At 48.5% G+C, this 27,884-nt stretch overlaps 1 protein-coding gene across 3 annotated transcripts in view; it reads left to right on the plus strand.

The window, feature by feature from the left end:
- The window catches only part of LOC147433567 (E3 ubiquitin-protein ligase RGLG3-like), a 252,302-nt gene that overhangs the window by 104,331 nt on the left and 120,087 nt on the right, over nucleotides 1-27,884 (plus strand). The window lies entirely within an intron of this gene.

Here is a 27,884-nt window from a genome sequence, read left to right on the forward strand (position 1 = left end):
GCACCCAATCGTTCTCCTTTAATTTCAAATCGCGACGATGTCAATCTGCTGTCTTCTCATGTCTTTCTCGACAGTTCTCTAAAGCCTTCCGGACCTTGACAAAAGCAATGTTCACGTCTTGCGTGTACTGGTCGCCTTCAAAAATCTTATCTTTCGTGCTTAGGAAGGGTGGAACCTTTGTAGCACCTTCAATAATCTCAAATTGCGCCTTCCCTGTCGAAGAGTGGATCGTGTTATTGTAGGAAAATTCCACCAAGGGCAAAAACTTTCCCCATGTAGTCTTCTGATTCAAAGAAGAAGACTTTAACAAATTCAGTACGACTGAATTTGCAATCTCAGATTGCTCATTTGTTTACGGGTGGAAAGATGACGAGAACTACAACCGTGTGCCAATGTTCTCTCAAATAGCCTTCCAAAACAAACTCGTAAATTGGGGATCTTTGTCAGAGACTATTGTCTTAGGCATGCCATGTAATATGAATATCTGGAATGAAATGAGCTTGCTTGCTAAATCTGTCAATAACAGTCCAGATACCATTCGTGCCCACTTTGCGTCTTCGAGAGATCAAAACTGAAATTCATAGCAATACTTTCCCAGGGGCGGGTGGAAATGGGTAAAGGCTATAACAATCTCTGTGCTTTATGCCTATCAAACTTGACCTACTGACATACCAAGCAACTACGTACAAAATCGTCCACGTCCTTCTTGAGTCTCGGCCAAAAGAAGTATCGCTCCTCATCTTTCAAGGTGGTATCAATGCCGCGGTGACCCGTAAATGGTGGACAGTGGCATGCGGTTAGAACCTTTTCCCACAACGGCTCTGTAACACACAACATTGTTTTCTTCAGCAAGTAGCCATCCCGAATGGAATATCCCGCTACTACCTCCTCATTTTGTATTGGACTGAATACATCTGAAAAATCTGGATCTGTGTCGTACTGATCGACTTTGTCCTCGAAGCTTCTATGACGAATTGCGGAAATAGCCAAGACCAACGGCTTCCGGGACAAAGCATCTGCCACCAAGTTCTTTACTGTCCCCGTACATGGACAATCTGGAAGTGAAACTCTGACAAGATGTTAGCCCATTGCATCTGCTTTTCCAAAAGGTGCTTCTGTGACAAGAAGTAGCGTAAACTCTGATGATCAATGAAGATCGTAAAATCGGCTCCGAGTAGGTAATGTCGCCACTGAGTAAGAGCATGGATAATTGCCAAAAGCTCTTTCTCATAAATCTGTGCGGTTAATTCCGGCCTTGAAAACATTCTGCTCTCATAGGCAATGACATGGCCTTCTTGCATTAAGGTCGCACCTAGACTACGACCACAAGCATTACAATATACTTTGAATGACTTCTGCAAATCCGGCAAAGTCAAAACTGGTTCTGTAGTCAATTTCTCTTTCAAAGTCTGAAAGGCAATCACCTTTGTGGGTCCCCACGAGAAAGGGACTCCTTTATGTGTCAAGATATGCAAAGGGGAAGCAACCTCTGCAAACTTTCTAATGAACTGCCGGTAATAAGAACATAAGCCCAAGAAGCTTCTGACTTCATGGACATTCTTCAAATCGGGCCAATCACGAATAGTCTCAATCTTGGCCGGGTCCATCTGCACTCTTGCTGCTGAGACGATGTGTCCCAAAAAGTGTATCTCTGATAAGAAAAACTTCACTCTTCTTTGCATTGATCACCAACGTGTGATCTCGCAATGCCTGAAAGACCTATAGCAGATATTCTCTATGTTCTGCCTCATCCTTGGAGAAGACTATAATGTCATCAAAGAAAGTGCCAACAAAAGATCTGTACTCTCTAAAAATCCTGTCCATCATTCGGTTAAAGGTCGTTGGTGCATTGGTAAGGCCAAAAGGCATTACCAAAAATTCATATAAACCGAAGTTCGTCCGAAAAGCTGTCTTGTAGACATCTCCTGGCGCGATTCGGATCTGATGATATCCGCTCTTCAAATCGATCCTGCTGAAACAAGAGGATCCAAGAATATCATCCTCGGAATCAGAAATCTGTTCTTGATGGTGATTTTATTGAGAGCTCTATAATTAATACACATTCTCCAAGATCTGTCTTTCGTCAAAACCAACAACACCGGAGAGCAGTAAGGTGAAGTACTCGGCTGAATAAGACCCTTTTCCAAGAGGTCTTTCACTTGGTTCATAATCTCTTCATTTTGGGCTCAGCTCACACGGTAAGGTGGCCGGTCCGGTGGTGCTTCCAGGTATCAGATCAATAGTATGATCCTCAGGACGAGCTAGTGGCAACTCGCCTAGCAGGCCCTCAGAAAAGCAATCGGCATGAGTGTGGAGAGAATCTTGGTGTTCTTTTTCGAGATCAAAACATATTCGACCTTCAATCATCATTCAGTTCTCTCGAGAAAATTGAGTAAAGAAACTGAATTTCATCAAGTACAAATCTCTTGCCCTGCATTTGTCAAAAGTCGCTTTCATACCCCGATAGTCAACCACGACGTTGTTCTTGTGGTACCAAGGGATTCCTAGGAGGACTTCACAACCTCCCAAGGGCATTACGTATAAGTCCTCGTGCCCTAAACACCCCTGACATGCAAACAAAGTTTGCCAATGTTTGGTGTAATGGCAACATCCTGTCCGGGTGCCGCTAGGATTGCCTCCGCCTGTCGGGCGTAATTCCAGGTCGAGCCGCCAATTCAAGTGAAAAGAAGTTGGCCTTGGCTCCTCCATTAAAGAAAAATGAGGGCTTCTTGATCTTTCAGTTTGCCCTAAGAGCGGCAAAGTTTTGTACTTTCATTCATCTGATTCAGTTCGGACCCCACACAATGTGGTACCAGTTCTGCTTTTATATGCCGTTTCTGCCACGTTTCTCTGCTGCTATAGAACTCTCTGGCCTGTCTTCAGTCTGTTCTTGCTGTGCCTTTTTGGGGCAGTTTGCGTAGATGTGTCCCAATTCCCCGCAACCAAAACACTTCCTCTCTTTGAGATAGATAGCCCTTTCTCTAAGAGTCTGTCGGGGAGTATCTTTCTTTTCTTTGTCTTGGGAATACTCTCTCTTTCTACTTCCATTTTTAGAAGTCTGTTGGGTTCTCTGCGTCAAGATCTCATCTGTGGGGTAAGTCAGATTCCTTGAATGTATGGCAAAACCCCGTTTCGCATGACCCATCAATTCTTGAATAGAATATGACTTTTGTTCTAAGCAGTAATCTCGGATCTCTTGTAGGAAGTCCGCAGCAAAACCGCTTAATCTGTTCCTTAAACGAGACCTTCTTAAATGAAGAGGCTAGTAGAAAAGAGCTCCAAAATCTCTCGCAATAATCGTCCAGAGAATCTCCCTTGGTCATCCGAAGATGATTTCAAGCAGTTCGTATGTCACGTTTGTCCCGAGTTAGCCAAGAAGAAATAAAATCCTTTTGAATTTCCACCATTTAATTGGAGCTTCCTTGTTTAGTAGAAGGGTGGACCACCATGTTCGAGCATTTCCCTTTAAGAAAGAGGTAGCCCTCCGAATCTTGGAGTGCTCTGAGTAATGCCCTCCAGAGAAAGCTATGTCAAACTGCTGTATGAAGGCCAGAGCCCTCTGAGCATCTCAGAATCCAGAAAAAGTGTCAAACTTAATTGACTGTCCACCTTTAAATTCTTTTGTTGTCTTGCTCTTGTCTTTGAGGAAGTCATATTGGTTGGCTCTGTAGAAGTGCTTCTTTTCAAGAGTGCTTGTCCATGTCTTTCTGTGAATACAGGTTCCGCTTTTCTGCACTCGTCCGTCTTTTCGGCTTTCCTTGCAATGGCCACACGCCATCTCGAGTGAATCTTATCAATCGGGTAATTCTTCAGGTGTTTCGCCAACCTCGGGTTCTTGAAGTACTCAATCAATCTGGTCACACATATGCCAATCTGTATTTGACGTTTGTGTTCCTTTCTTGCAAATTTGTCCGAAAAAAAATTTGCCCAAATCTTAATTCTTTTCTTCAGTTCCCGTGTCGGATTTTCAACTTTTCTTTGCCTTCCCACTGAGAGGTGTCATCTCTGTCAGATTCCTCATGAGAATCCATGTGTAATCTGGGATTCTTTATGGCTTTATGTCCTATAAGACAGAGCGATGAAGACGGGAGCGCACCCGATGCGCGATGTATGAAGAGTGGGAGTGGCTAATAAGTCCAGGGTCGAGACACGAAGATTCTTTCCCAAAAGCTGTGTGCGCTGCAAAAAGGATCGGATCCTCCGTAGAAGAAGAATCTTTCTGTGCTCTGATACCACTGTATTAAACTTGGACACCCCAAGTCAAGATTCTTCCACGACACAACAGAGATTCACTTCAAAACAGTTCACAATTCACACTTAAGTCGACATGGCCCGGCGTAGTTCCGTGCCTAGACCCAAAGATTGGCGCCCCTTTCGGTATTTCTTTTTGTATTAATCTGTGTTCAAAGTACAAGAGAGTGGGTAGGTGATCACTTTCAGACTCTGTGTCCAAATGATCTGAGAAGTGAGGCCTTGCCCACTTATTTAATGGTTATAAGGGATGCCCAAAAGCAGAGCCCCAAAAGCTGTCAACTTTAAAAGCTTTCAAAAAATAAAGCAACTGGCCCAAAAGTTGCCTCAAAAACATCTCAGCGCAAATCTAGGAATTCCGTACAACTGTGTCAGTGTAAAAAGTGAAATTCCATACTGCTGTCCGTACGCCCGTGTCAGCGGATTTTGCGGCGCAATTTCAGGGATTTCCATACGGTAGTTGTCAGCGCTTTTTGCGGGTATACTGCCACGTGTCACAGTGTGTGTCCCGGGGTCGGCTGCCACGTCACCATTTTGTGACAGCTGATACAAAGGCTGATACAAGATGAGCAGGATGTACCATCCTCAAAAGAGCTAAATCATAGGAGATCCATCATCGGTCGCTGGCGGATCTCATCAATCTCCTCCATGGTCAATAGTCTGACCGGGCGTCGTGCATGTGGGGCCAAAGTGATCTGAATCCTCTGATGCAGCCTCCGTCGATGTTGTGTAGTCCTCCGTAATCGTGGGCGTCTAGATCTCCCTAGCTCCGTCGCTCGATCGATCAACGTGCCTCTTGTGTGAGAAGAATGTGAGCTTTGCTCTGGTAGCTGCACCTCTGGCTGCCCAGTGTCCACTCTAAAGAAGTCTATGATTCGTCTCTGAGACTGGCTAGCCTCTCCTCTCATCAGGCTCTCTCTGTGTCTACGCAACTCGAGCAAAAACAGACCGAGACATTTCTGGTCCTCATATCTCATGACTCTAGAGAGTGGTCCAAAGCCCTCTTTGAACAGGCAGTGAAAGCGGCCTTGTAGCTCATAGTAAATTGGGCAGTGGCATGTGTACTGCAACTCTGTCTCAAGCTCCATGTGACATAGGGGACATGTCCTGGCCTCTGCTAGTACTGTGTTGTATCTACCAGTCTCGACCGAAGATGGTGTGAAGATGTGCGTATCTAGCCAATAGCACATCGTATCCCACGAGATAAGTGGGTGTCCATGCATCTGGGCCTCATCACAAAACCATCCTTAGTAAGCTGGAGAAGATGCTCTCACTAGAAAGCCATCTTCATGCTCAGCTCCTAAGCCAGGTGATCCAATGAGTACTGAAAGGGGGGCAATCTATCCACTCTGAACCCGTGTACCTGAAACCATGATGTCATCTCCCCATACCAGCGTGCTGTGTCTCCCTACAAAGCTAACTGTTGAGAGGACTCGAGTACTAGGCGGGCATATCTGTCTCTAGGGAGGTCCCACAAGCGGTGTAAAAAGGAGACTGATCAAGTAAGTGCCTCAACCACTAGTGGAGGGGCAGCTAGTTCTGCTCGAATAATGTCATGTGGTACTGAAGCCTTGGCTCTAGTAAGCCGTGAGATCATAGAGACTAGAGGCTTCTCCATGTCTCCCCATTCATCAGTGTGACCCGACATCCCGTGATGGTCCAATGAAGGCCCCCATATCTGAACTCCATAGAGCAATGCGGAAGCCACCAAAGTGTCAAAAAGCTAGAGCTTCGTGCGGGGCTTGTGAAACTGTATTTGTGAACACATCCTCCCCAATCCACCCAATGTTGCACATGCTCTAGTCAATCTAGTGTCTGCTGCACTCCTCAATGAAAATGCTGGTCCACAGAAGACCACCCCAAGGTAGGTGTAAGCATCTGTATACTCCACTGTCTCATGGCCATATGTGAATGTGGGTGCTGATCTCCTGGTCCATTGTGGGGTGGTGGTGTTAGATGTACACCACTCTGCTACTTCACAGGTATAGGGCATACATGTACGGCTAGTATGTCTCCGGGCTGGCCACCCATAGTCTAGGTTGTACCTGGTCCGACCACCGGAGCTCGGGGCCGGCCGCCCATCTTGTCCGGGTGCCCTCATATATATTTCCATATATCATTTTCTTGCTGGGTCGTGGGTATTTTCCAGGTATTTGCCCTACCTCCCCTTGGGCACCTATTTATAGGGCCAGGGGGGTACTCAGTTCCATCATACTGATTGTCCTGAGGGTCTTCTGTTCTGGTAGTCATGGGGGCCTAATTTTCCCCTCTTCCACCATACCTTGCATTTGTGGTCCACTCTCTCTCTCTCTCTCTCTCTCTCTCTCTCTCTCTCTCTCTCTCTCTCTCTCTCTCTCTCTCTCTCTCTCTCTCTCTCTCTTCCGCTTCCGCACACGCGCACTCTCACATGGTAAGTCCAAAAACACAAGTGGGTCTGAGGGTTTTCCGGCGACAGAAATGTCTAGAAAGGTAGCACACATATCGTTTTGGTGTCTACTACCATGTGAGAGTGCACGTGTGCGGAAGCGTGAGAGAGGAGAGAAAGAGAGACAGTAGACCACAAACGCAAGGTATGGTGGAAGAGGGGGCGATCAACCCCCAATGACTACCAAAACAGAAGACCCTCAATACAATCAGTATGATGGAAGTGGGTAACCCCCTAGCCCTATAAATAGGTGCCCGAGGGGAGGTAGGGCAAATACCTGGAAAATACCCACGACCCAACAAGAAAATGATATATGGAAATATATGAGGGCACCTGGACAAGGTGGCGGCCGACCCCAAACTCGGGCAGCCGGGACCAGGTACAACCTAGACTATGGGTGGCTACATGTATGCCCTACACCTATGAAGCAGCAGAGTGGTGTAAATCTAACACCCCCCTTAGCACTTGATGCTAAACAAACCGCGTGAAGCCGAAGATGTGAGGCAAATGATGAAGATGTCTGCTGCGATGTCCACTGAAAGGACAATACTCCGGCGAACTCTGCGACTGTAGAAGCAGTCTAGGTGTCCGAATCATTGAGAGATCTCCATGGAAAGATGTCCATGGAAAGATGCCGTCACCAGTAGTGTAGCAAACTGCTGTACTCCGCCAATATAGTGTAAGGATACTGCGTGAAGGTTTCAAACTGAGTGTGAAAACAACTCCTTGTCATAAAAGAAGTGCCAATAGACTTGCAAGTGTCCTGCCCAATAGGATCTGTGGTGTCTGTAGTCAAAGCGTCTGGAAAAAATGGGAAAGCCCAGGAATCGTCATGAGCATGACCCGGATGCCAAGGCCGGGAAGGTGGTGGCAAGATCTAGGGTTGAAAAGTTGAGCGCTGCCCTCCTGCTGCAAAAACGCAGCAGCTGTCCAAAAATGCAGATTTGGATCAAAAACGCAAATGGAGAAGGGGTATTTTTGGTGAGGAAAAGAGGTCCAAGCCCTAGGGCTAGCACAGGGAACAACTGCAAAAAATGCAGATGGCAAAGCATTCCGTCGCGATGGAAGCTGTTCAGAAGGTGGCGTCACCCCCTCTTGCAGGCAAATTGCAGAAACGCAGCTGTTCAAGAAAAATGCTGGCTGGTCTTCTTCTTCTTGGGAGGGCGGAGATGCGCCTTGGATCATCGAGAGCTTGAAGCTGCTGATACCATGTGAGAGTATGTGTGCGGAGAGAGAGAGAGAGAGAGAGAGAGAGAGAGAGAGAGAGAGAGAGAGAGAGAGAGAGACCGCAAGCGCAAGGTATGGTGGAGGAGGGGGCGATCAGCCCCCCATGACTCCAGAACAAAAGACCCTTAGTACAATCAGTATGATGGAAGTGGGTACCCCCCTGCCCCTATATATAGGTGCCCAAGGGGAGAGGGCAAATACCTAGAAAATACCCATGACCCGGACAAGGTGGGTGGCTGGCCTCGAACTCGGACGACCGGACCAGGTACAACCTAGACTATGGGTGGCCAGCCCGGAGACATACTAGCCATACATGTATGCCCTATACCTGTGAAGCAACAGAGTGGTGTAAATCTAACAGGTGTTAAACACCATAACCTTGGTTTTACCAAGGTTGACAGACAGACCACTATCGTGAGCAAACCTATGCAAAGCATCCAAGTGACGATGCATCCCCTCTGGAGAGTCGGAGATCAACACAATATCATCAGCATATAACAATAGTGGAATCCATGTCCCTTCCAATTGTGCACCTCTATCACCCTCTCTCTCAATATAGTCAGAAACCTCGTCCGCATACATGCCAAATAGAGTAGGAGAGAGCGGACAACCCTTCTTCACCCCGATAGTGGAGTGAAATAATGTAGATAACCCCTCTAGAGTGCGTACATGCCCCACTAGTGACCTATATAATGCCATATTCCCCCAAATCATCTTTGTAGGTACTCCCATCTCTTGTAGTGTGCACATCAATCTAGCTTTGGGCACTATGTCAAATGCTTTGCGGAAGTCCACAAAGCTACAATAGATCCGTCTCCCATGTCACAAACTGGTGACGTGGCTGCCCAATACGCACACACAGTCTGGTCTCCCGGAAAATGCAGTTGCATGCTGACGTGGCACTGCCGTACGAAATCTGTAGAAAATCTATCCATGTGGCTTGCCGTACGGACGTCCGCTTTTTGCGGCGCTTTTGTAAGGTGCAGCGGAATGAATGTTGTATTTTCTCAAGATTAGTGATCTTTATTGCTCAAGGTTCCTTTTAGTTCTTAGGGAAAGAGAGAGCTTTCCGTCTTGTGGAGAGTGCTATGATCACGAACAAAGTGGGTGGATTGTGCGTGCAAGTGAATGAGACTGAGAGAAGGAGAGAGAAGAGATACGACACCCGAGAGGTTGTAAAACCCTCCTCCGAAGTCCCCATTCTCGTCGGCGAGAGTGGTCTAATCTTTGATTGCACAAAGGTGTACAATGCGTATGCAATGGGATTATGCCGATGACGACGACGGTGATGACGACGGCGACTTAGGCTGAAATCTGTGATCTTCTAGATGCTGAATTTCTTGGACTGTTTCAGGGCTGAAAATGGACTGTTTACTGCTGTCTAGAGGCTGAAAATAAATGGTCCTTGTCGGGGGTCATGCTGCAAATGAAAACGCTGATGTTGCTGACACCATAGGCTGCGTTTTTAGGCTACTGCTGTGTGCTGAAATCGCTGGATCAGCAGGTCTCTTCAAGGTTGGAAAACGCTGGCATGGGCAGCAAGAAAATGCTGATCCCCTGGGGATCCTAGCGTTAGTGAAGGGCTGCAAAAACGCCGAGTTTTCTGGGACAAAAACGCTAAGGGCTGAGGTGGTTTGGTCGCGGGAAAACGCCATGGATGGGGCTGATCTGCAGGGAACTGTCGCTAGAAGGGGGGGGGGGGGGGGGGGGGGGGGAACTTCAAGGCGATGGGTAATGCTGTGAAAAACGCCAAGGGGCTGGGAGAGGATGGCGATGGATCTTGATGCTGAGGGGGGTACTGCTAAGAAGTTGCTTGAACTCTCGGACTTTCTTGCTTTTATCTTCCAGAAAGTCATACTGGTTGGCTTGTAAAAAATTTTCTTCTTTGAATAGAATCTTCAATCGTCGGAGTCCGAACTATCTGAAGACGAGTACTCTGAAGAACTCTCTGAAATTGTGCGAGATTTAGACTTCTTTGCCTTTGTCTCGCCCTTATGCTTTTTACTTTGCTTTTTGCCTTTTCTGTCTTCTTCGCTTGAATCAGAAGAGCTAGAAGAACTCTCAGAAGAAGAAGAAGAAGAAGAACTAGGTAATCCTTCAAACCGCACACGCTTCTTCTGCTTTCTAGCCGAGGCAAAAGTAGACTGACAACCCAAATAACCCGGGGAGTCAGTTCCTTTCTTCTGCTTTTTGTCGTGCGTTTCTGCTTTGTTCTACGCGTCAACAAGCTGAGAAATCCATGCATCAACCACCTCTTCTAATTCTTGCTCAGTAAGCATCCTTAGGGTAGGAGGTATTTTGAGTACTGGTTTGGGGGTTGGTTCAGTGGTCTGTTGCCACTGTGCATATACCTGGTCGAAGGAGGTTTGAGTCATAAATTTTGCAAATTTCGGGTCCTTCGCAAAATCTAGCATCATCTTTCCTGCGTCGTCGATCAGTCGTCGACGCTCCATCTCTTCAAGCTCTGCCGGAGTAGGCCGAGGGAGGCCGTACTCCTCGCGTGAATCTTCTTCGTGCTCTCCTCCCGCATCTCCGGATGCAGAGGGAGTCAACCGGTCTCTGTCTGAAGCCATAAGTGTCGCGTAAAAAGGATCGGATTTTCCGGTAGAAGAGAAATCGGCCGCGCTCTGATACCACTGTAACAGACTTGGACACTCCAAGTCGAGATTCTACCGCGACACCACAAGATTACACTTCAAACAGTTCACAGTTCACAATTAATTCGACACTGGCCCGGCGGAGTTCCGTGCCTAGAGATATTGACCCCAAAGACTGGCGCCCCTTTCGATATTTCTTTTTGTATTAATTTGCAACTCAAAGTAAAGCAGAAATTCGAAGCTCGTTGCTGCCCCCGCTTATCCCCCTCGCGCAAGCTCTGCACACCCCCCCCCCACCCCTCTCTCGCCATCGCTCGCGCCCCAACTCCCAGCGCGCTGCCCTGCCTGTCGCTGCCTGCGTTCTACCCCAGCGTGTAGATTCAGCGTGCAGCACCGCAGCCCGCCCCTGCCTTAGCCCACCGCGCCCACCTGCCCGCCCCAGACTCAGCCCTCCGCGCTTCAGCTCGCCCAGCCCTGCTTCGCAATTCCAATCCCTCCACATCGCTTCCCCCCGTCCGCTCGCCCCGGGTCTTGCTCGGCTGAAAGCGTCAGTTTTCTTGGCGTTCTTGGCATGCTCGGCCAGTAGAGGGCCACCTCTCGTCTTCGTCTTTCCGCCCTTCTCCACAGCAGCTACACTAATGGACGCTCATGCTCCACCTCGGAGGGACTCTCAGGAAGCCCCCTCCAACCCCGCTGAGCCCTCCATTCGACTTGCTCTATCACCGACAGAGTAAGCGAGCCTAGCCGCAGAGGTGGAACGCCTGCAGGCGACTTCCGTCATCTGCAAGATTCTCGGCACCAAACCTTAGCAGAGGAGAGCTGCGTGATCTTCTCCAGGCCCACCTTCTCGCAGAGGTGGGTAAGATCTTGGACGTCCAGTTCCTCGGACGAGGCTACTATCAGATCGAGTTTGAGACCTCCGAGATTGCGTCCAAGGTCATCGCCATGAGCCCCTTGACCATTCGAGCAGTTCGAGCCCACTTTCGACAGTGGAGACATGGTTTTGACCCATGGTTTTGACCCAGCTTCAGATGTTCTGGTATAGGAGGCAAACCTTCCCATCTCCGTCTGCTTTCCTGGTTTGAGGAGGGAGTACCTACCACTTTTGTCCAGGATAGGCTCAGCGATTGGGATTGTCCTAGAGACACCTTGCACGGCAGCCTCAGTAGCTGCCAAGGCGACCGGCATTCCCTCAGTACGTGTTCTGGTTAGGTACACCCACACTCTGCCAAAGGTCATCTTACTTCCTCAAGTGAGTGGGGGTTGGTTCCGACAGAGCGTGGAGTATTCGAGCCTCCCGAATCAGTGTTTTATTTGTCGACAGATGGGCCATCTCGCGAAGGCCTATCCACGGAGGAGACCCCGACCTACACCACACGCCCAGCTCCAGTCCTCAAAGGCTGGCCAGCAGCAATAAGCAGAGCCACAGAGTACACAGGCAGAGCCACCCTCCGAGCCTAGGGCTCAAGCAAAGGAGGCCTGGCAGCAGGTTCGTGGTCGACGTCGACAGGAGCCACCGCCCTCTTTAGCAGGACGAGGTTCCTGCTCCAGCCTCCACCTCAGCCTCACCCTCACCCTCGACAGCCCCCTCCTCCCCCCGAGTTCCCCCTGCTTCCGCTCTCCCCCCTCCCCCTTCTCCCTCTGCCTCTCCACCTTGCCCTCCTTCCTCTGCCTTTCCCCCTCGCCCCTCCTCACCCCCCTCTCCACCTGCTCCCTCACCTCCCCCCGCTCCAGTCCCACAGCCGTCCCAGGGGGCAGGGCCTTCTTCAGCTGCTAGGAGATCTCTTGGCCACCTTTGCCATGAGTCGTTTAGCGGGAGAGGGACAGCCTTTCTTGCAACCTCCCCTTCAGGTGTAGACGTCTCCTTTTGTAGCAGTTCCTCGTGGTCTGACGAGCTTCGACATTCGTCGTCGTTGGGATTTCTTTGCCTACGACTTTACACGGTTTCTCAACGACCCCTCACCAGACCTTGAGGCAGCCTGCTTCAGAGTTCATGTATTGTTCCTTGCAGCTAGGGGGATAGAGGCCTTGGACTCAACGGTTGGCTTCTCTTTTCCCCTCTACGGCAGGGACCAAGCTGAGTGGACTTTAGACTCAATGTTGGAGTGGTTGCAGACACAGGCCCTAGAGTTCTCTCATCACATGGAAGACCTAGGAGTTACAAATATGCTTCAGACTCTTTGGCCATTGGCCAAGTTTGTTGTGACACCTCTAGACGCAGCAGGATGTAGACACATTGTGGTTTACTTTTTTGCTGACACGCAGAGCCCGCCATGCTATGTACACATACATGAGGACTCCTGGATAGAGGAGGTTGCTTTACGTACGGCTCGGTCTACTTGGGCTTGGGCTGGACGCTCTTTGCAGTCACGCCTATCTCGAGAACGCTCGGATGCGGATTACTCCCCATCCAAGCCTGCCTCGAAGATAGCACGGTTAGTTGTTGCGGCAGCATCAGTTCTCTCTCGCTCCCCATGAGGATCATCTCATGGAACGTACAAGGACTAGGTGGGCCCCATTTTAGCGTCAAAGGGGCCGACTGCGTAAGGAGCTTCAGCGATGCCTCGTGGGAGGAGAGATTGACATTCTTATGCTACAGATGCATCATCTGTGTGAGTCGCATTAGACATTGTGGTCAGCTTTTGCGTGGACGGTATGAGACTTTTTGGTCAGCTGCATTTGGACCTGGTGGCATCCAGGGCAGGGTATGTATGACTATTGCGGATTCTTTGAAGCAGGCCATTGTGGACAGAGGGATTATTGTGCCAGGCAGGGCTCAGTGGATCACTATGCAGGTTCAGGGTTGTCTCGTGGGCTTCCTGAACATCTATGCGTCCAATGTGGCGAGTGCACGTGCACAGTTTTGGTCTCAGATTGTTGAGTCTCTACCGTAGGCAGAGCAATGGTGCATAGCGGGTGACTTCAACATGTTGGAGAAACCCTCTACTGTGCATGGAGTTGAGCTAGCAGCTTGGGAGAGGTTTTGTATGACTCTGCGGGTTACAGATGTGTGGCAGCATTCAAGCTTTGTGCAGCCCCCAGATAGCCTGGCCTTCTCTCGTTCGACCGCAGAGTGGGAGGCGTGAATCTATCTCGGATAGATCGCTTCTACATTAGTGACCACTTCTGTGACTTGGGTGGGACAGTTTGCATTCTGGCAGGGACTTCCTTTTCGGACCATGCTCCAGTGATCCTTACAGTGACCGATAGATAGAGGAGGGGGAGCACGATGCTTCGCATCCCAGACAGGGTCTTTCTTGACTCAGCGCTTAGAGAGCGAGTGGAGGCTCTTTGGATAGAGAGCTTAGACATACAGGATTCTCCTGTTGACAGAGTGGCCTCTGGACTTGCTCAGCTTAGCCGACTTTTTCTCTAGGAGTCTTCGGCTCACCTGGCTACAGCGAGAGAGGAGCAGCGTCTCCGACGGAGCATTGCTTTCTTGCAGAGGATGCAGGAGCAGCATCCAGACAGTCCTTGGTTGGAGGTGCAGTTACAGTAGGCTCACCAGGAGCTCGTCAGCACAGAGGAGAGGCGCCATGAGTTTGCTTTCCATCGACAGGCATAGAGGAGCTACACAGCTCTTAGCGCACTTCCCCGTGGTAGCTATCCAAGTGAGGATGGCTTGACTCCCAGTTTTTTCTTGGAGTACTGGGACTTGCTTGGCTCGGATCTCTGTAGTGCTTTTCAGTACACCCTGCACACGGGAGAGATGCCTGACAGCATGAGTGAGGGCCTGATTTACCTCATTCCCAAGGAGGGTGGCTCCTTGGATGAGATTCGATAGTGGTGCCCCATCACCATCCTCAACTCAGCCTACAAAATTCTTGCCAAGGCTCTGAGTTTGAGTATTCAGCCACTTCTAGAGAGCATTATACATGGGACTCAGACATGTTTTGTCAAGGAGCGTAGTATCCTTGACAACATCTTTACTTTTTGGGAGGCTTCTGCCCTTGCGCGGCTTCGCGGTGAGGATCTGGTGATTCTTCTTCTCGATTTTGGGAAGGCCTATGACAGAGTTGACTGAGACTTTCTGGAGGACACTCTACGCAGGATGGGCTTCTGAGATGCTTGGATCAGAGGGGTGTCAGCTTTGTACAGACAGGCACACGGTAAGGTACTTTTGTCAGGAGGTAGAGGTGATCGTTTCATGCTCACACGTTTGGTTAGACAGGGCTGCCGTCTTGCCCCCTTCCTCTTTCCGTTCTATGCTAAGGCGATCAGCAGGTTTTTGGTTTACGTGGCTTAGCACTTCCTATTCGGGGAGATGAGCTACTGGACGCTGAGTTTGCAAACGACTTAGCCTTGTACTTGGATGGCCAGGAGGCCAACCTTCACAGGTGTGAGCAGGCTCTTGAGACTTTCTGTTGTGCATCTGGCGCACTCATCCACTGGAGAAAGACAGTGGCTTTCTCGGTTGGTAGTGCTTCTTTGCCTGATTGGATGCCCGGTGAGGGTTTCAGGTGGATTCCCCCAGGGATTGCAGTACGGTACTTGGGCTGTCAGGTTGGTTTGGACTAGTCTCCCGAGCAGCAGATTGCTCCCCTCCTCCTGTCTATCAGGAGGAAGTTGTTATATTGGAGCTCCGCACGACTTTCTCTGGCAGGCAGAGTTGTAGTGGCCAACTAGGTGTTGTTGGCTACTATGTGGTACATCACTTCTTGTTGGATCTTCTCGAGTTCTTGTATCCGCCAGGTAGAGAGGCTGATCAGGAACTTCCTTTGGTCAAGGCGTGACACTTAAATAGCCTGGGCCAAAGTGGCATGGCAGGTCATCACTCTTCCTTGTTCTCAGGGAGGGTTGGGGATCATAGACCTAGCACAACAAAGCAGAGTCCTCCTTGGGAAGTTCATCGTCAGAGAACTTCTTCTAGGTGAGGAGCCCTGGGAGGAGTTCTTGCTTCAACGGCTTAGTGCTAGGGTGCCTCAAGCTGGAAGCCCCTGGCGACCCTCGACTAGATGAATTTTCACAGACATCCGCAGAGTTGGCTTGAGCAGGAGACTAGAGGACCGCTTCGCTGTGAGTTTGTTCCGATCTTGAAAGCAACTGTGGCGAGGCTTGGAGCAGCGTCAGCCTACTTGCACAGAGGAGCACCAGAGACAGCCCCTTGTTTGGAACCCCATGGTTAGCACTCAGAGAGGCCACTTGGTTGGTAGTCAGTCTGATGTTTCCTGTGGTCCCATGGCAGAGGATCCAGCACGCTCTTTAGGTGACTGGTTACAGTTTTCAGGCTTGTCAGAGGAGTTTCAGGGCTTTCAGCTACAGGGCATGCAGAGGGGTGCAGAGCATGTGTCAGGACATCTCAGAGGCAATACCAGCTCAATGTCTCACACCTCTCGAGTCAACAACGCCCAGATGGATGGGAGCCTTCACGCGACTAGAGGTTCTCATCTCAGTTCGGGTTCCTGTTTTTCGAGCTACAGGGTGAGGGACGCTTACACCCAGTTGCAGTAGAGGCCCCGTAGGTGGCAGAGTGCTGTTTTCAAAGGATCCGAGTGGTGGGCATCTGTGGGAGGACTTGTGTCATAGATCTTGACCCAACAGCTCTTGAGACTGGCCACTGGAGATTGTGGGCTTGGGAGAGCTGTCCACTAGCACGAGTACAGTGGGATCCTGGAGAGTGGCTTTGGAGGGACCCTTTCTCCTCTGCAGACCACCCAGGTGTCCCTTTCTTTCAATACACTGTTCGACTGGGACGTCACATACTGGCAACGCAAAGAGAGGCTCGTCCTACTGCAGCACCTCATTGGCAGGAGGAGGGTCTCACAGCTGAGTTCTTGGTAGCTTTTTGGGAGAGGTTGTTGGACTCCAGACAGTCGAGACGAGTCACTTTGTTCCAGTGGCTGGTTACACACAGAGCCACAACTGTTGGGAGCTGGCTTGTACATAGTGGTCTCTCGGCCACATGTGCAGCTTGTGACCATCTTGTGGAGAGTCAGCGTCACTGTCTTTGGGACTGTCCTTTGGCACAGCATGTGTGGCTTCGTGTTCTTCGACTGATGTCAGCTCTTTCCACAGCTCAGCAGTACACTTGGGGGGCAGTTGCTTGGTCCACTCTCACGGGCCTGGCACTTCAGTTTGAGCTATCTTCCACCAGTAGGATGATAGTGGTGCAGGGGGGTCGACCTACACGACTAATCGAGATCTTTGGCTAGAGCTGATCCATACTCTTAGAGGACAGCTTGAGAGACTCCAAGGCAGCTCCAACCGCATGAGGGAGCGCAGAGAGGCTTTCCTTCGACTCTGGCATCCTGGGCACCGCGGTCCAGGGTGTACTCAGATGGCGCTACCGGCCACCTGTGTGGCTTTTTCCTCCTCCCATCTCTTGATTTAGCCTCATTGTACATATGTTGTTTTTTCATTGGGAGAGTCTCCCCATCATGATTGTTGTAGCCCTCTCTTGTAGAGGTGGTTGTAGCCCCATGGGCAGTTTCATAAACTAATAGAAGGATCTTTTTCTTGGAAAAGAAAAAAAGTACAAGCGAGTAGCCGGGACTCGCTCTCAGACTCTGCGTCCATATGCTCTGAGAAGTGAGAGCTCAAACTACCAATTTAAAGAGCTTACAAGGGATGCTAAAAGCAAAGCCCCAAAAGCTGAAAATCAAAAGCTTTGTAAAAATAAAGCATGTACAATCTTTCTCTCTCTCAAGCCATACTTGGCAAGATAAAGCAAAACTTTTAAATAAAGGCTCTTTCTCTCTAACTCCTTGCGTAGAATCCCACGCTACCAAAAGCTGCCAGTGATTTCCGTAAAAAGCTGTCACGTGACACATCGCAACCCTATGTGTCCGTGGACAAGCTACAACACAGCAGGGTTCAGTCAGTTCAGTCAAGTCTAGATTAGCAGTGATCTGGCACTTTTGTGAGTCTATTCGTAGACCGTGCATGCCCAATCACTTAGCATAGATGCATATCCTCCGGTTCCACACAGCATGATCATCGGAATTCCCATCAGAATCCATTAGCATCAATTAGGGGAATTTTTTAGTGCATTTAGCCTATTTTCCTATTTATTGGTATTTTCACTTATTATTTTTAAGTGACTTTCCAACAAAAGTAGGTAGGGCAACTTTGCTAAGTTAATATATAAGCAAACCCAAGTTAGCACTTTCTGGTGGACAGTCAGTTAAATTTAACACTTTTTCTGGTTTTCAAGATGCTTCGAAGGCTTTGACCTTCATATAGCAGTTTGACATAGCTTTCTCTGGAGGGCGTTACTTAGAGCACTCCAAGATTCGGAGGGCTACTTCCTATTTCAGAGGGAATGCTCAAACTTGGTGGTCCACGCTTCTATTAAACAGGAAAGCGCCAGTTACATGGTTGAAATTTAAAAGGCTTTTTATTTCTTCTTGGCTGACTCGAGAGTACGAACGCGGCATACGAACTGCTTGGAACCATCTTCGGATGACCAAGAAGGATACTTTGGACGCATATTGCGAGAGATTCTGGAGCTCTTTTCTGCCCGCCTCTTCATTAAAGAAGATCTCGTTCAGAGAGCAAATTGAGCGGTTTACCTTGGGTCTTCCTATAGAGATCCGAGATCACTGCTTAGAACAAAAGTCAGATTCCATTCAAGAAGTGACGAGTCATGCGAAACGGGGTTTGCCATTCACTCTGGCAGTTTGACCTACCCCACAGATGAAATCATGACACAAAGGAATGAACAAACTTCGAACAATGAAAGTAGAAAGAAGAAGAGTAACCCAAAAAAGAAAGAAAAGGATGCACGACCCAAGCTTACTCTTTCACAGAGAGCTCTTTACATCAAAGAGGGGAAGTGCTTCGGATGCACGGAATCTGGGCATATCTCCGCGAAGTGCCCTAAAAAGGCACCGAAAGAACAGAACGACAAGAATGAAGATAGGTCAGAAGAGTTCGAGAGCAGTTGAGGCCGTGGATGAAAAGGCAAGATGAAAGCAGGACTGGTTCCAGATTGCATGGGTATTGACCCTAGCACGATTGATGAGAGTACAAAACTTTGCCGAGCTTGGGGCAAAGTGAAAGACCTAGAAGCCCTGATTTTCTTTGATGGAGGAGCCAAGGCCAATTTCATTTCACCTAATTGGCGGCACGGCTCGAGATCACACCCGATCAGATGGGACCACTAGCAGAGGCAGTTCTAGCGGCACCCGGGAGGGACATAGCCATTACACCTGTCATTGGCAAACTTCGGTTGCATTGTCAGGGGTATTTGGGACATGAGGACTTCTACAGAATGCCTTTGGAAGGTTGTGATGTCCTCTTGGGAATTCCCTGGTACCATAAGAACAAGACCGTGGTTGACTATCGGGCGAGAAAAGTGACTTTGACCACAGAGAAGGGCAGAACCATTGTACTTCATGTAAAACTTAAGGACGAGTCTGTCCCTATTGTATCGGCCTCGGCCATTTCAAAATTAATGAAATCGAGTCTATTTGTTTACCCGATCTTCTTGAGAGAGATGAATGATGAGAATAGGACAAATATGTCTGAACTTGATAAAGAATGCCAAGATTTTCTCCACACTCATGCTGATTGCTTCTCAGAGGGCCTGCTAGGCGAGTTACCACCCACTTGTCCTGAGGATCATACTATTGATCTGATTGATATCTGGAAACACACCACCGAATTGGCCACCTTACCGTGTGAGTCGAGCCCAGAACGAAGAAATTATGAACCAAGTGAAAGACCTCTTGGAAAGGGTCTTGTCCAGCCTAACACTTCACCGTATTGCTCTCCAGTGTTGTTGGTTTTAATGAAAGACGGATCTTGGAGAATGTGCATTGATTATAGAGCTCTCAACAAAATCACCATCAAGAACAGATTTCCGATTCCTAGGATCGAAGATATACTTGACAGATTACAGGGATCCTCATGCTTTAGCAGGATCGATTTGAAGAGCGGATATCATGAGATCCGAATCGTGCCGGAAGACGTCTACAAGACAACCTTTCGGACAATTTTTGGGTTATTTGAGTTTTTGGTGATGCCTTTTGGCTTAACCAATGCTCCTGCGACATTTAACCGGATGATGGACATGATTTTTTGAGAGTACAGACTACTTTCTTTGACGATATCATTGTTTTCCCCAAGGGTGAGGCAGAACATAGAGAACATCCGCTTTAGGTCTTTCAGGCATTACGACATCACAAATTTTGTTTCTTTTCCGAGAAAAAGATCCTTCTATTAGTTACTGAAACTGCCCATAGGGCTACAACCACCTCTTCAAGAGAGGGCTACAACAACCATGGTGGGAGACTCTCCCAATGAAAAAACCAGCATATGTACAATGGGGCTAAATCAAGAAATGGGGGGAGGGAAAAGCCACACAGGTGGTCGGTAGTGCCATCAGAGTACACCCTGGACCATGGTGTAGAAAGGCCTCTCTGCGCTCCCGCATGCGGTCGGAGCTGCCCTGTAGTCCCTCGAGCTGTCCTCTGAGAGTGTGGATCAGCTCTAGCCAAAAATCGTGAACAGTCTCTGCTGGTGGCTCAAGGCGAGCCTCAAAGATGCGGAAGCAACGGGCCCGCCAGATGAACTAGAGTGTCAGGCCACTGATGAGCTGTCCTCTGAGAGTGTGGATCAGCTCTAGCCAAAAATCGTGAACAGTCTCTGCTGGTGGCTCAAGGCGAGCCTCAAAGATGCGGAAGCAACGGGCCCGCCAGATGAACTAGAGTGTCAGGCCACTGATGAGCTCCCAACACTCCTCTCTCTCACTGCACCACTCCTGTGGAGTAAGCTCTGTAGCAGGCTGGAGTGTTGGTTGCCCCTTCTGCATCACTATCATCCTGTTGGTGGAAGATAGCTTAAACTAAAGTACCGGGCCCGTGAGGGTAGACCAAGCCGCTACTCCCCAAGTGTACTGTCGAGCGGTGGAGAGAGCAGGCATCAGTCGAAGAACTCGTAGCCACACTTGCTGGGCCGAGGGGCAGTCCCAAAGATAGTGACGCTGACTCTCCACAAAATGGTCACAAGTTGCACATGCGACCGAGAGACCACTATGCACTAGCCAACTCCCAACTGCTGTAGCTCTATGTGCGACCAGCCACTGAAACAAGGTGACTCGCCTGGGCTGTCAGGAGTCCCACAACCTCTCCCAGAAGGCTGCCAAGAACTCAGCTGTGATACGCTCTTCTTGCCAATGAGGTGCTCCAACGGGGCGGGCCTCTCTTTGTGCTGCTAGTATATGACGTCCCAGTCGAACAGTGTACTGAAAGAACGGGACACCTTGGTGGTCTGCAGAAGAGAAAGGGTTCCTCCAGAGCCACTCACCAGGATCCCACTGTACTCGTGCCAGTAGACAGCACTCCCAAGCCCACAGTCTCCAGTGTCCAGTCTCAAGAGCTGCTGAGTCAGGATCGATGACACAAGTCCTCCCACAGATGCCACTATTCGGATCCTCTGAAAACAGCACTCTGCCACCTGCGGGGCCTCTACTGCAACTCGCTGTATGCGTCCCCCACCCTGAAGCTTGAAGAAAAGGGATGGAACAATCTCTGAGCAGGCCCTGACTGAGATGAGAACCTCCAATTGTGTGAAGGCTCCCATCCACCTGGGTGCTACTGGCTCGAGAGGCGTGAGCCACTCAGCTGGAACTGCCTCCGAGATGTGCTACTGGCTCGAGAGGCGTGAGCCACTCAGCTGGAACTGCCTCTGAGATGTCCTGGCACATGCTCTGCACCCCTCTCATGCCCTGTAACTAGAGACCCTGCACCTTCTCTGACAAGCCTGTGAACTCTAACTAGTCACCTAGAGAGCGTGCTGGACCCGCTGCCATGGGACCCCAGGAAACATGAGGCCGACTACCAACCAAGTGGACTCTCTGAGTGCTAACCATGGGTTCCAGACAAGGGGCTGCCGTAGGCGCTCCTCCGTGCAAGTAGGCTGTCTCTGCTCCAGGCCTCGCCGCAAGAGCTCCCAATATCGAAGCAAACTCACAGCGATCGGTCCTCCAGTCTCCTGCTCAAACCAACTCTGCGCATCTCTGTGAAGATCCATTTGGTTGAAGGTTGCCAGGGGCCCCCTGCCTGAGGCACCCTAGCACGAAGCTGCTATAGCAAGAACTCCTTCCAGGGCTCCTCACTTGGAAGGAGTCCTCTAACGATGAACTTCCCAAGAAGGGCTCTGCTCTGCTGTGCTGGGTCAATGATCCCAAGCCCTCCGTGTGAACAAGGAAGAGTGATGACCTGCCAAGCCACTTTGGCTCGGGCTCCTGAGTGTCACGTCCTGACCAAAGGAAGTTCCTGATCAGCCTCTCTACCTGGCTGATACAAGAACTCGAGAAGATCCAGCAAGAACTGATGTACCACATAGTCGCCAACAACACCTGGTTGGCCACTACTACTCTGCCTGAAACCGGCCTGTTCAATCCAAAAAGGGCGGTAGACTTTACTTTAACCCTTGATTTAGCTTTCACCCATTATTAGTCGTCTATTTTACCTGTACTTTCAAGACACAACAAAGGGGAGAGGGATACAGGCTGCTAGATTGCACCTGTATGAGTAGATGGACACCAGATTGGCCCCTAACTTAGGCGCCCCTTTCGGTATTTCTTTATTGTTCAAAAGAGGGAATAAACGCTAAGGTTCCCTACAAGCTGCCCCGCACAAACTCGGCTGAATTTCCACTGTTCCAGCGCGATTTCGGCAGCATAACTGTACTAGAACCCTTCACAGTCAGTATTCCCACGCATTGGCTGACTTTCCCGACGCATACGGGCACTTTGCAAAACCTGGCGAGAATCTGCAGCACGCTGAATTCTCTGTTTTCAGCCCTGAAAATGCGCCAGATCACCTGTACAGCGGTCCCCTTGCGTCCCCGAACCTCCTGGGGGTATTAGGGTCCGTTTAGGGCCAAAACCCTAAACCTGCAAAAATACACAGCAGGCTGTAATTCACTGTTTCAGGCTCCGTTTCGCGTGCCGGTCGCATCCGTAGCAAGTCCTCGAGCTCCCGCACCTGTAGGGCTACTTGCCCTTTGAATCGGACGAGATTTCTGGCGTGAAACCTCTCCGAATTCACCTGTACCTGCGGGGGGATTAGCCGGTAGCTAATCCAGTACCTGTGCAAGAGGCTCTTGCCTCGGCAATCGCGCATGAACCCACACAACTGTACATTGGTCAAATGAAGAGCCCACTAGAGGGGGATAACATACTGCCAAAGGGGAGAGAGAGGGCAGTGCGTAGCGTGCAGGGCATCACTCCTGGCACCGCACTGTGCATAAGAGGGAAAGCAAGCACTCCATAGCTCTTAACCTGTGACAAATCTGAAAATGAGGCTCTCCCCTCTTCAAATTCAGCGCCACTTCTTGTTGCATGAGGCAAGTGCACCAGAATGTGCCACTTTACAAGCATTTTCCCGTTTCCGGGTTGCCGCCTAAAAATATCCCAACCGGTTGCCCAGTTGACTTCACGGCAGAGTAAGAAAATGTTCCCTTTGTCATTCCGGAGGTAATGACGCCAACACATTTTCAGGTCCCAAAATAGCAGTTCCCTAAATTTTAGGAGATGCTGCCATTGTATCTTTCTAGGTCATCCGACCCTCTTTGTACACTGCGGCCACATCCAGAACTGAAATGTAGCCTCTGTAGCAAAGGATCCCACTTTGGCTAGTCAATGACCCCACTTGGCTAACCATAGTCCTTGTCCAGCCTTAGTGCTCTCTTGCCCTTAGGCTTGGACTCCCTCTGGACAGTTCCACACTAGCTATGCAATGCAGGGCAGTTAGATTTCCCGAGGGGTGTTTCCAAAAAGTGAAAGTAAATAGATAATAAGAAAGAAATCAACAAAAAGGATAGATAGTAGTCACACGCTGGTGACATACCCCCCTCTTGAAATCTCAAACGTCCTCGTTTGCATCTATGTCATTCATGCTCCTAGTCAACACTGATGTATTCAACACTTGTCGACACATGTACGACACATACATGCTCATTGTCAACCCTGGTGTATTCAACACCTCGTCGACTCATGTATTGCCTGCGTGTGAACCCTGTCCCAATGACATAGTGGTAGCTTCGCACTGTGCCATTGCTTTGAGTCACTAACTTTCCAATGACAAAATGGTAGCTGCACATTTTGCCACTGTCTTATAGTACACGTTGGATCCCGTAACACTTTCGAGCATACCCAAACCGACAATTTAAGAATGCAGTTACACATGTACTCTTCAATAGAAGCAATCATTGTATCCTTGACAAACTGACAAGAAATACTCACTTCTATAGCACTAACCAAACTTTTGGACATTCCATAAGAGCAATTGCCAAACTGACAATCTGTACAGCTCTAACATTCATGTAACAGGTATTTCATTGAGCTCACTTTAAATACCTTGTACATCATTTGTTTCAGAAGCCATTGTCACACTGAAAATCCATGTAGCTTTGAAACTCAAGGGGTCAAGGTAGGTTGCAAACCGAAGGCTTCAAGGTAAAGTGATAACACAGTTGGTGACTCTGCAAGTTCACCTTCTTCCATCCACTTAGCATCCATTGGTGGATAGTTTCTGAACTTTACCAAGTAACGCCTAGCAACCTTACCTTTCACTTTCCTTTCTTTGTGTGCCAAAATCTGTTCAGGGACCAAGATCTCGTCAAGTTCCTCGACTTCTGGCTGATCTTCAGTTGGCATATCTTCTGGCACATCACCCACATAGGGTCTGAGAAGACTCACATGAAACGCATTGTGAATCTTCCAACTGTCAGGCAATTTCAGCCTATATGCAACATCACTGATTATGTCGCACACTTGAAAAGGCCCATAGTAACGCATGCTGAGCTTTGGAAACAGTCTTTCCTTGCCCTTCATCTTCTTTAACCTTGCCTTTTCAAAGCGTAAAAGCACCCAATCACCAAGTGAATATACCACTTCACGACGGTGACGATCAGTTGCTTTCTTTTGCTTTGCCTGAGTCCTTTCTAAGGCCACTTTGACCTTCTTGTACATTTCATCCATGTCCTGAACATACTTATCTGCTTCAAATATCTTGTCCTTTGTATGCAGTATGGGAGGAACTTTCTTGCCACCTTCAACTATCTCAAAAGGTGCCTTGCCAGTTGATGAATGCACTGTATTATTGTATGCATACTCCACCAATGGCAAATACTGCTCCCACTTTCCTTTATGCTCTGACACATAGCACTTCAGCAGATCTAGGACAGTAGAATTGGCCTCTTCTGACTGCCCATCTGTTCGAGGATGAAATGACGAAGAGAATTTGAGCGTGGTGCCCATATTCTCAAACAAGCCTCTCCAGAACAAACTTGTCATGTGTGGATCACGGTCGCTAACAATCGACTGTGGCATGCCATGATACTTGAAAATATTGCTCATAAACAAGCGTGCCATCTGATCTGGCTTTATCTTCTTCCTGACAGGAATAAAATGAGCCTGTTTGCTGAATCTGCAAATAATGGTCCAAATACCATCATTTCCTGTCTGCGTTCTCAGAAGATCAAAGATAAAATCCATAGCAATACTTTCCCATGGTTTATCTGGAATAGGTAGTGGTTGCAATAACCCTGGTGCCTTTTGCCTGTCAAACTTGACCTTTTGGCATATTAGGCATTCTCGCACAAAGGCATCCACATCCCTTCTCAATGTAGGCCAATAGAAGAATGTCTCAACCGCTTTAATTGTAGCATCAATACCACGATGCCCTGCATACGGTGGGACATGACTCTCTTCCATAACTTTGCGTCGCAATGGCTTTGTGACACACAATCTGCCATGCAGCATCATGAACCCGTCTTTAAGAAGATAGTGTTCATGACGTTGTCCATCCATTAGTTGCTCGAAGACCCTTGCAAAATCTTCATCATTTGCATACTGTTCTCTCATATCATCAAGCTCATGATGATAAGGAATCGACACAGCTGAAATTTGTGGCTTCCTTGACAAGGCATCAGCCACAACGTTCTTCTTGCCTTCCACATGCACAATCTGAAAATGGAACATGGACAAAATATTTGCCCATCGCATATGCTTCTCAGATAACTTTGTCTGTGTCAAGAAGTATCGCAAGGTCTGATGGTCCGTTTGGACAACGAAATCTGCACCTAGCAGGTAGTGTTTCCAACTTAAGAGCGCATGAATCACAGCCAGTAACTCTTTCTCATAGACCTGCATGGTCATCTCTGGCCCTTGCAAAATTCTGCTCTCATAGGCTACTACCCTGCCATCTTGCATTAGCACTGCACCAATGCTACTACCGCAGGTGTCACACTGGACCACAAATGACTTCCTAAGATCTGGCAACACAATGACTGGATCTGAAGTCATCTTTTCCTATAAGAGATTAAAAGCCGAAATCTCTTTTTGTGTCCATCTAAAGGTGACTGCCTTCTTTTGAAGAGCATGTAAAGGTGAAGCAATCTTAGCGAAATTTCGGATAAACCTTCTGTAATAGGAGCATAGTCCCAAAAAGCTTCGGACATCATGCACCGTCTTCAAATTTGGCCATGACTTGATCGCGTCATCTTTTGCAGGATCCATTCTGACACCATCCTTTGAGACAATGTGTCCCAGAAAGTGAATCTCTTCCAGAAAAAACTCACTTTTCTTTGCATTGATGAGCAACCTATGACTGCGTAGCTCTTTGAACACAATGGCCAAGTGATGCCTATGCTGCTCTTCATTCTTTGAGTAGACTATCATGTCATCAAAGAATGTACCAACAAACTGCTGGTGTGGACGGAAAATTCTGTCCATCATCCTATTGAACGTAGCAGGAGCATTTGTGAGACCAAAGGGCATCACTAAAAATTCCTAAAGGCCAAACGTCGTTCTAAAAGCAGTCTTGTGCACATCCTCTGATCTAATGCGGATCTGATGGTACCCACTCTCTAGATCTATCCTGCTAAACATAGCTGCTCCTTCTAATTTGTCCATAATATCATCAATTCTAGGTATAGGGAACCTATTCTTGATGGTATTCTTGTTCAGTGCACGGTAGTCGATGCACATACGCCATGAGCCATCCTTTTTCTGCACCAATAACACTGGAGAACAGAATGGAGATGAACTGGGCTGAATCAGCCCCTTTTCTAACAACTCCTGTACTTGGCCCATTATCTCTTTCTGCTGAGCCACACTAACCCTGTACGGAGGCTTATTTGGTGGGCTATTGCCTGACACCAAATCTATCGCATGGTCCTCGGGTCTCTCTGGCGGTAATTGAGACGGTAATGAATCGGAAAAACAGTCACTATACTGTTGTAAAAACATTGACCTTTCTTTATCTAGCACAGATAAATTTGATTCATCACAATCTGACACTTCACGTGCAAAAACCAAGTACGCAGAAAGATGCTTTTTCATTACAGAAGTAATAGCAGAAGCTGATACAGTAGGAATAGACTCCCCTTTAAGCTTTACATCCAGAATGTGAGTCTTTCCCCTACTCTGTACAGTGATCTTTTTGTTGTAGGCATCCAGGATTCCCTGTACACGAAACAACCAAGGAATACCTAACAACACATCACATCCGTCCAGTGGCATGATGTAAAATTCTTCAGCATCTACATAGGACTGGATATGTAGACGCAACTTTCCAATGATGGGTGTCACAGCCTCTGTATGGCCAGGACATGCCAAACCTGCCTCTGCTGTATACCCCATCTCTTCAGGTCTGATTCCCAACTTTGAAGCCAATTCTGGGGAAATGAAGTTGGCTTTGGCACCTGGATCAAAGAAGATAAGCACTGTTTGATCCCTGACCTTTCCCCATGCTCTGCAAAGCTCACTTGCATCTGAATTTGGCTTGTCGCCCACCATATCTGGCACTAGACCAGCCATGGGCTTCTTTCCTTTCCTATCCTCCTTGTCTTCAGAATCAGCTGGCCTTTTCTTTGTAGGACAGTTGTAAGCAATGTGGCGAGGCTGCTCACATATAAAGCATTTGTTCTCTGTCCTAAGGACCTTCTTTTGCTCTTCTGACTTGCGAGGAAAACGTCTTTTCCATTTCTTTGCTGGTCCTTTTTCTGATTCAGCCGTAGCTTTGTCTTTCCCTGCGTTGGCTGACTCCTGAGTCCCTTTAGGAGCCTCATTGGGAACATGCTTCTTGGCTGAATTTTTCTTGCCTGATCCTGCCTTGACGCCAGTGTTAAATTCACAATCTTCTCTCTTGAGCAAACCATTGCTAGTGTTTGCTACCTTGATGAGCTGCGTCAAAGTAGTGACTTTTGTCTTCGTGCAGTATTTTCTCAATCCTTTGGGTAGGCCACAACAGTATTTTTCAATCTTTTCTGTCAATGGCACAAACCTATAGGAAGTTACTGGAAGTAGAGCTTTCCAAAACTTCCGATTGTAATCATCCAGATTTCTGCAAGTGGCAGCATTTAGTTGGTGCCATTCTGTCATGACATCCGCTTCGAAATCATCAGATAACCATGCTGCTGCAAAAATCTGC

Source organism: Adiantum capillus-veneris, chromosome 19 (genome assembly GCF_014529385.1).
Source record: "Adiantum capillus-veneris isolate H3 chromosome 19, ASM1452938v2, whole genome shotgun sequence".
NCBI classification, from domain to species: domain Eukaryota; kingdom Viridiplantae; phylum Streptophyta; class Polypodiopsida; order Polypodiales; family Pteridaceae; genus Adiantum; species Adiantum capillus-veneris.